Source organism: Cyphomyrmex costatus, unplaced genomic scaffold (assembly GCF_001594065.2).
Source record: "Cyphomyrmex costatus isolate MS0001 unplaced genomic scaffold, Ccosl1.0 scaffold940, whole genome shotgun sequence".
Classification (NCBI taxonomy): domain Eukaryota; kingdom Metazoa; phylum Arthropoda; class Insecta; order Hymenoptera; family Formicidae; genus Cyphomyrmex; species Cyphomyrmex costatus.
This window is the reverse complement of record NW_017280529.1, coordinates 1-9866: the sequence shown is the minus strand read 5'-3', so window position 1 is coordinate 9866 and position 9866 is coordinate 1.

Sequence of the window (9866 nt, the reverse complement as noted above, 5' to 3'; positions counted from 1 at the left end):
TTATTTTAGACGCATGATAAATAATTTTAGTGTCGGCCTCTTCGTGCGAAGGACAAAAAAATCTGATTTCTCCGTTTTGACAACATTACCATTAACGACACTGAATGAATAACAATTTATAGGCAATAAGACTATTTTATTAAATTTTATTAATCGTTATTCATTCAGCGTCGTTAATGGTAATGTTGTCAAAATGGAAGAGGCCGACACTAAAATTATTTATCATGCGTCTAAAATAAATTCAGATTCAACTGTTGTCGTAAAGTGCTCTGACACAGATATTGTTGTTATTATGTTAGGTAATTTGCATAAAATAATAGCAAAAATTTATATTGAATGTGGCGTTTCAAGAAGTCGACATATTATAGATGTAAATGAACTTCATGAACATTTAGGATTAGATCTGTGCAAAGCAATGCCAGGATTTCATGCATTTACCGGTTGCGATTATAATTCTGCGTTTTTTAGGAAAGGTAAACAGCGCCCATTTCAAATACTCGCAGAAAATGAGGAGTTTCAGCAAGCGTTCGCTAGTTTAGGAGGTACGGGAATCCATATAGACAATACTTTTGCAAAAATACAGGCATTCGGTTGCAGTATGTACGGATATGAGACACAAAAAGAATCAATAACGTCAGATATCGAATGTTCCTCCGAAATTATAAAGTTAAAAGTACTGATGAAGCCTTTTTAAAAGTAAATTTGAAAAACTTTAACGCTTCCTGCTTGCCATCTTGCTACACCGAGCTTCTACAGCAAATGAGAAGGGCACACTTGTGGAATAAGGCAACATTACGGGATCCAATTAAATTTGAGCCCGAAACATCAGGATAGACCTTAACTCATAGTAAATATGAATTTCTATGGTTTGAAGGCCCACAGTTGCCACCATCAGTAAATGATGTCATTTTGGATAATCAGGATTCGGAAGGTAATTTTCGATTTGCGACTCTTAATGGTATATATGATTTATTTAGTTTATTTAAATATTATTAAATTACTATTTTCAGGTAATGATGAGGAGCTGAGTATGACAGCGATGAAGATCCGGAAAATGAAGAAAATGTACAACATACAGAATCTGAATATGTAACCGATTGATTATTTTTATATTTGCTACAAATAAAATTTATTTTTTTCTTACAAAAATTAATGTCTTTTGAGTTGACTTCTGACTTTTTGATAATACTTTCTCAAGTTCCCCTTGATTAATCAGATAAATTGTCAGAAATGCTCTAAAATATGTATGGTGTGAAAATCAAAAGAAAAGCGATCGGTGCTGCGCCGCGCACCGAAATACGCTCTTGCACTTCGCATACGATTTTCTCATAATCTCTTCTACTTTAACTTCTGACACTTTGCACATACTTTGCTCTATACATAAACAGTGTAAATGTAAATTGTCAGAAGTTTTCTTTAAAATGTCAATTTTCCTATATTTTTCGCAACTTTGGCAGCTTCTGACAATCTTTTAGCTTTCACTTATCCTTCTGACAATTTTTTTACTGCTTTTTCATGTAATTCTTAATTCTGTCATGTAATTCTTGATTGTGACCTTTCGTCGCTTTACAGTTGTACTTGGACCAGCAACCGGATCATCACAATCGTCTGCATCTGATTCACTTGTTGTTTCAATATTATTTTGTTTCCGTAATCTATCCAATTGTGTTTTTGCTTACAGTGATCCAACAAATTTGAAGTGTTCCCACTGGTCCTGTATTCGTTTTTACAAATATTGCATTTGGCGAAAGATCCATCTTTATTTTTGGTAAAAATTTTCCATACCAGAGATTTCATGCTTCTGTAAAAAAAATTATACGGTTCACTTTAAAAATTTTTTGAATATCTTTGTTCTTTGATCCAGCGGCTCAGTTTAACTTTGATGAGGTCTTCTCATTCGTAAAGTATGTTGAATAATAGTAAAGTTATACTTAACAATTCGATGAAAAAGCCAAGTCGGTAAGATGCAATAAAATGTAATGGTCTCAAAAATCGATGAAATTATACTCATTCGACGCGTTTTTTTTTAATAAAACGAAAGAATCTGGCAGAAATAAGCGTCGCTCTACCCCGCGAAACGATATATTAAATGTTAAAATTGACGACTATTGAGGTTAGGATATATGTCATGGGCTACGTTCCGTTTGACGCATATGCGCGCATTCCCCTAAAGGCCGATATTTCATGTGTCGTACGACAAGGCTTTTCAAGCCTGTTTATTGGCTGTAAAACAGAGAGATCCGAGAATCTCTCTGTCCTATAGCCAATCAACGTGCTTGAAAAGTTTGTCGACCGACACATGAAATATCGGGCAAAATGCGCTCATATGCCTGAAACAGAACGCAGCCATGGTCACGTAAGAGCCCAAACACAAGCTTTTGCATAACGCATAATACATAATGCATAAGAGAATCAGCCAATCAAAGTATTTCTTTTCGTTGAAGTAGAAGGAAAGGAGGACTTCAGATTGGTTGATTCTCTTATTTACTATGTATTATACGTTATGTAAAAGTCTGTGCTGCCCGCTTAACACCGCGATGTGAGCATACACTGCAGTCACATTTTCATATTTTGTGGCCACATCCGCATGTGTTTTTATAAGTATGCATCCGAAAAAGAAAATAAAGCGGGGAGCACAGACTTTTGCATAACGCATAAAGCATGTGCATAAGGAATTTCATTGGTCCATTTTCTTATGCATGAGTCAATGGACCAATCAAATTCTTTATGTATATGGTTTATGCGTTATGCAAAAGTCTGTGCTCCCCGCTTAAGCACTAACGCATTTTTCATGCATTTTCTATAAGACTGCGTATTAAATTGGGGATCGAGCGTGACCGAATCTCGGGCAGAGTTCGTTGCGCCCTTCCGCAGCTCCTCCCGGAATCGGAGCTTGGACGTAACAATCTGGTCCTCCATTGTGCGCAGCCCTATTGTATTGTTGAGTATGGGTTTCGATTTTAAAGTTTAAAGTTGCAATATTGTTGGTGGCTGGCGCTGTGTCCGGCAGGTGACTGCGGCGGTTGTTGATACTATTGGGTTGATAATAAAATTTCGATAGTTTTCGAAACATTCGAATGTATTCGATAGTAAAAACTATCGATAGTATTCGATAGCACTATCGAGGTTTAGCCAACACTAGGGGAGACCGTAGGCCCCCATTGCATTCCCTCCCCCGTGTGTGTGTGTGTGTTTTTGGAATCAAAAACACACACGCACGCACGGGGGTAGATGCAAGGGGATGGGCCGTAGGCCCACCCCCTTCCGCACCCACCCCGTCGATCGATATCTTCCCACCGTGTATGTGTGAGTGAGAGTCGCTTCGAAAAGCACAGAGTCACTTACTTTATAAGCACGAAGGTCGTACCTAAGCAGTTGATACATTCCGTGTTTAGTTATTGTAGAATTCTCAACAAGCGAACATGCTATTGTACGAGTTTCTACGTTTAATTGAGATAATTTCGAAGAATTAATTTCTTATCTTTGTGAAAAAAATGTTATTAGGCGAACAATTGAGTGTCCACGATGTAAGATCGTAATTAATATTACACGTAACTATACTTCAGAAACGACGTTAATATTCCATTGCACCGGACATTACTACAAAGTTATTGGTGGACGAAGAAGGCGAAGAAAAACATGAAATTTTAAGTTGAGTCCGTTCAATGAAACATTGTTTTCCCATTTTCGACTAGGCTTAGATAAAGCATGTCGTTTAATTGCTTATTTTTTGATGTTACGTCCTCCTCGACAAGAGTTTTTGCAATTTGAATTAAAAACAAATTCACACACTATTGTTGATTGGACAAATTTTTGTCGAGAGGTAATAAAAATACGTAATATATGTACTGTGACCGTACTTGTAAGAAACGGCACAACTTCGTCACTTCATCCGTTGCTCTATTTACGCGATAGCTCAAAAGGACAAAATAATATAAATAGCAAGAGTGCGGTTCTTCCTTCAAATTTTAAGTGCTGCGGTATTCGAGTCGTACTAATTTCATTGGGCGCCAGGCACGAGAGAGCGTGCCACTCTTCGCACTAAATTTTAAGATGTTACGCTCGGACAAAGAAACTACAGAACAACGGAATTCGCGACGGACGGGCTCAGCTAGCTCAGCTAACGAAATCGGCAGAGGGGGTGGTTCGTGGTAAGCGGGGAACAATGTCGGAGGGCGAGGTAGAGGCTGAGAGAAATAATCAGACAGAAATTAATATTAATAATAACAAAGAGTTTCCAATTTATTCCATTCGCGTCGATACAGGAGTTGAAGTAATTTACAGAATACCGCGGTCGCGCGTCGACGACAAGTTTACTTTATTACAGAAAGTACAATGGCAAGGTCGTCGACGACGGTACTTAGAAATGTTCGACTCTAAGAACTTCCAGCAAACCGACAGCCTAATGCTGAGCGGTGACACGCGGCTCGACTCTAATCTTAAACAAACCGGAATCTCAACAATTAATACGAACAATTTGACTTGGCAGTGACACGGGCGAGCAATAACGACAATCCTGAGTTCACAAATTCTTACGCCCGAGCGGATGGCACGTGCTCCCCGATAGAGACAATGGCGTTACAATCTGCCGGTACGACATCGGCTAAACCAAATTCGCGTTACTTCTCACACGCGATCCGCTCGAAACGCTCACAAAATATTACGCGGTCGGTGGCGTTACAATAACATCGGATAACGCTCGCCCCACCAAGATTTTCCTCCTCAGCCGCTTCCTTCAAAGTCTGCACGAGAGCCGATAGCAGTGCTCGTCTTCGACGAATATTCTCGAAATTCCTGACAAGTTATGGGCGAGATCCTGCGTCCTTTCTAGGAGTCCGTCACTGCACAAGTGCCGATCGGAAGTTTCCGCGGATTCACGCAGGCCGTCAGGCCCTCTCTTATCGGGCCTCTGCTTGCTCTAATTGGCTCGCCGCGACCGCGTGACCTCGCGACGAATCCCGCGGGTCCTTGCGTGTCGCGTATCCTTAAGCGCTGTGGCGCGCATTTCCAAAAGACGGAAATGCTTCCTGGTCGCTCGACGATCTTCTCATGATCGTTATGGGTTACGGTGCTTCGGCGGATGTCCTGCCTGTGAGTCCGTTCCCAGCTGACGTCTCTCTCCAAGGCGTCTGCAATAAGGGTGCGATAATCCACCAAATAATAGCGACATTAGTAACAAATATGAAATAATACGACCTGCGTGTAACGCGCTTCTCATAACTTCAGCCAAACTCTTCATACAGTCATCTCTCGATCGTAGGAGGCGACGTCTTCTCTCTTCTAGCGATAGGTGAGGCGGCCGAACACAAGAATACAGCGTAGCCACCGGCTCTGATCGTGAATTACCGGCAAAATCCGAGCACAGGTCGTCTTAATATTAACTAAAACTTAACTAAATAGCGACAAGAAGACGAAAGAAAGAAAATAATACAATAATCGCAAAAAGAAAATGAAAATAAGTAAAACTAATATGAGAATAGGGCTACGAGCCTTAGATTCATTAAAATCTTTAATTCTATTAATTCTATTAATTCTAATATATTGCGAAGAATATCAAGTAATGTTGGCGTTTCGTCCCGGCTTCCAATACTGGACTCATCAGTAAGGTATTGTAATGGAAGCCTGTTTTAGTTATTAAATCGAGATTCTATATATACAGATATACGCGTATCAAAGCACTTGCGAGAATCTTAGCGAATATCTATAGACCTCTGATGGCGGGTCGACGTAGTAATATTCTTCGCAATATATTATTCAAAGTGATATATGTGTATGTATTCCCTTCCCACCCCCCCAACTTGCGCGCCGAACAATCGTCGGTCTAGAAACGCAACTCTATCTGAAAATTCCCCCCAAATTGCGCGCCGAAATATCTTCGGTCTTTAAACGCAACTCTAATAAACTGAAATAACGTCCCCTTAATTTACTTGAAATTTAAACGCATTGATTTCGCCCGCGTAAATTAAATATTTATTGTAATAAAAATAAGTAATACAATAATCGCAAAAAGGAAATAAAAATAAATAATAATGTCGCACATTCGCTTGTGCGCTCGCCCGTTGACCCTGAAGGACCCAGGATCTCGCATTATGCTGCTTTTCCGAGTGACTGACAAAATGTCACTTCACAGTACATATATATATTTCTTATTTCTTATACAAGGAGGGGCATTTAAAACAGGTCACCTGAACAACACGCTTATTTTTGACAATAGAAGAAAAAGTGTCAAACAAAAGTTGCTTGGTTTCGAGGGGCACATAATGTGATACCAATAATTGTTTTTTTGTTGGAGGCGCTAAAAGGATATGAAGGTCACCTCCACTTTTTAAAATGGAATTATGTAATTTTTTTTAGATAACGTGATTCCTCTAATTATTTTGCATATAAAATAAGGTAGAGATACCAAAAAACCAATAGTTTTCGAGATATTTTACACTTTATTTTGATACATATTGACACAAAATGTTAAATAACTCGTGAACTGTTGACTTTTTGATTATCGTACCTTAATACTTTTGTGAACAGAATAATGAGGTAAATCAAGTGGTGTAAAGAAAACACATAGTTGCGTATTTAAAAAATTATCCATTTTGTATACAAGTAGACAAACTAGGTGTGCTTGAAATCCACAGACACGACTTAGAACAGTCCTCGGAGGGGATAGCCAATCGCGTGGCTGCTCTATGCTTGTGTGCGTGACTTTTTTGATTGTGTGTGTGTGATTTAGATAGCGAAACGCGGTTTTTTCAAGGTCACGCGCCGATGGTGGGGGCGCCGGTCGGTTGCCACGGGGAACGCGACGCTGTCGTCGACGGGGGTTAGTGCGCGCGCTCGACGCTGACGGCGGAGCGAGGTTAAGGCGCGCGCTCGACGCTGACGGCGGAACGAGGTCACAGTATTACAGTAGCGCAACTCTCTGTCGGCACCTTTGATGTTAGTGAAGCCAAAATCATAGCACGCATGCGCAAGTTGAGACATTACATACGCTAACGCCATCTGAAGTTTTCTCTCACTTACTCTCTTAGGTTGTCGCACACACCTTACGAATTCTTTTGAACCCTTAATTCTGATTAACTGATTCTTGCGTTATTATATGTTTTTTTTTTTTTTATGTTATTCTATGTTATTATATGTTATTATATGTTTTATGTTACTGTATTTCTTCTATCCTGTCCGAACCGTAGACTCTGTCTATAGTCCAAATAATATCTTTTTAAAGCGATGTCTACATGAGATTTGAAGATATTAAAAATTAAGCCATCAGAAATTAACAAATCATAGTAGATTGTTGTCCTGACGATTCTTATGCCTTAAAATTTAATCGTAAATTATATAAATCGTTGGTTAATTTATTGAAACATTAAAGAAATCTGATTATAAAAAAGTATAAAATTAAATTATATAATAGATATGTAATTTATAAATTAAAATTAATAAATCTCCCAGGTTAAGACAATTGAGCTATACTGGTTATTAGATATATATATAAATTTATTATAATAATATAACACTGATATACGGAACATTTCTACTTTACAGAGTCATCATCAGTCGTAATTAAATTGTGAATTGAGTAAAAATATTTTTTAATTAATTTAATGTATTGTAATTTATAAATGAATATACATACATTTGTGCGTGCGTGCGTGCGTGCGTGCGTGTGTCATGTTTGTATGTATATTTACATATAAAGGGGGAATACAAATTTATAATTACAGAACATGATGAACTTTATTTTAATATGATAAAAAGTTTATAATGTACCCATATACGCATTTTTTTTATTTTTTAAGTTTCTTTTACTAGATCATACTGTAATTATACTCAATCTATGGTCTAGAAAGAAAAAAAGAAAACATATAGAAAAATTAAGAAATTGTTTATTATAAATTCTATACGCAATTTACATACAAAATCGATAATATGCGATTTTAAACATGCTAATGTATAGATAAATATTATTTGACTTCACTTTATTTTACTTCACTGCACTTCACTTCACAATAATCCACTTCACTTTATTTTTTTTCACTTTACTATCAATATCTACAACAATTTGCAGGACATCACTGACGAATAAAAGCATACGAACTTAATACTGCTGTTACCGCCAATTACTACACAACACTTCAATGGTTAGAGAAAGACCGAAAACGAAAACACAAAGAATAAGTGAGAGAAAAGTTCAGATGGCGTTACCGTATGTAATGTCTCAACTTGCGCATGCGCGTTACGATTTTGGCTTCACATAATGAATAGAGTTGCGCTACTGTATACTGTAGCGAGGTTATGTCGCGCGCTTCGCGAGGTTACGTCGTTCCCGCGCTTTTCGACAGGGCGCGCGTGCGCGCTGAGATTCTCGTCGTTTTCCGTTCATTGTTCCTCGTTGCGCGATCACGCGCGGATCGCGCGAATACAATTGAGAAAAGAATGAACAATTTAATGACGGACAGCGCGAATATTTCGCCGTGCGTATTTCAGTTTGTACGCGAATTAGGGTTATTCGTTTAATATTGAGTGGAAAAAATATTTATTTTACATGATTTATCTTATTCCTTTAATTAGTCAATACTTAATTTAGACATCGCTTAACAATAGTTCGTCTTTAAAACAAGATAATAAAAATAAAGAAAGTAGATAATAAATATAAATGTGTTACACGTTTTGGCTCTCGGATTGAGCCCTCCTCGTCAGACGTTAAGAAATGTTGGAACAAAATCAATCGTCGAAAAAATCATTCGTACAGTCTTCATTTGCTCCTGCGAGTCTTCGTAGAAAATTGACATTATATTTACACACGATTGAAAAGTCGTATATGTATATCATCTCTGAAACGGTGATAAAAACCTTTACTTATAAATGTTAATTATAATGTCTAATTTATTCGACGTCGCGCGCCGGAGACAGTGTCTCGACGCGCGAGTGCGATGCGCTCGTAATCTCGGGTCGCGCGACCCGATCAAAAGGTTGCGTTGAATACACGCTATCGACACGGTGACTAATTGTAAGGTCTAGCGATGAGTTATGTTGCGCAGGTCGCAAGTGTTATTATCATACAGAGTCGTGCCAATTATCTTTTTACTATTTACAAGAAGATAGTAAGATACGACATCGAGATACGAATAACTTATTATAATGTAAATTTTTTTTAATTTTATTTGAAATGCGTGCTGAAAACCGGTTATTTTAAAATATTCATTGATATTGCACAATGCGCGCTATTGTAAGATAAGAAGTGCTTTACTTTCTCTTCGACGATTAGTTATTGATTTGTGAAATATATGCACGTGGATGAGATAAGTCTTTTTCATTAATAAATGTGAATCTTGGATACACAATAAAAGTAATCTTATATTTAGATGAGTTTTTTATTGCACGATTCTTATACGCTATTATATCTTATGTTAAGATGTATCCAATCGCACGAATGTTATATGCTATTGTACCTTGAATATATTACAAACAATTACAGTAGTATAGATGGGAGGGTTCTAACTCAAGTTTGTTCTTTTTTCCGTAAGTACTTGATTCATGAACCAGGTTTACCAATATAAATTATAATGTGTTTAAGAACGCGAGGGGTATAAATTATAATACGTTTAGGAACTCTGTGGTGATGCCAGGGGATGACGTTACAGGGGGAGGGAATATGACGTCACGGAGGGGAGGGTGAGAGGGGTATGACGTCACGGAAAAAGGAGAGGGACACCGCAGAGGGGGAAGAAAATGACGTCACATGGTGCTAACATCGGGGGAAATTCGCGCGGGAAAAATTGCGGTGGTCGCTGCGGGGTCAATGGCCACCAGGGTCCTCCGAACGCGGTAAGCTAACGCGCGCGGTCCTCCCCCGCCGCGAGGTCCGTCGG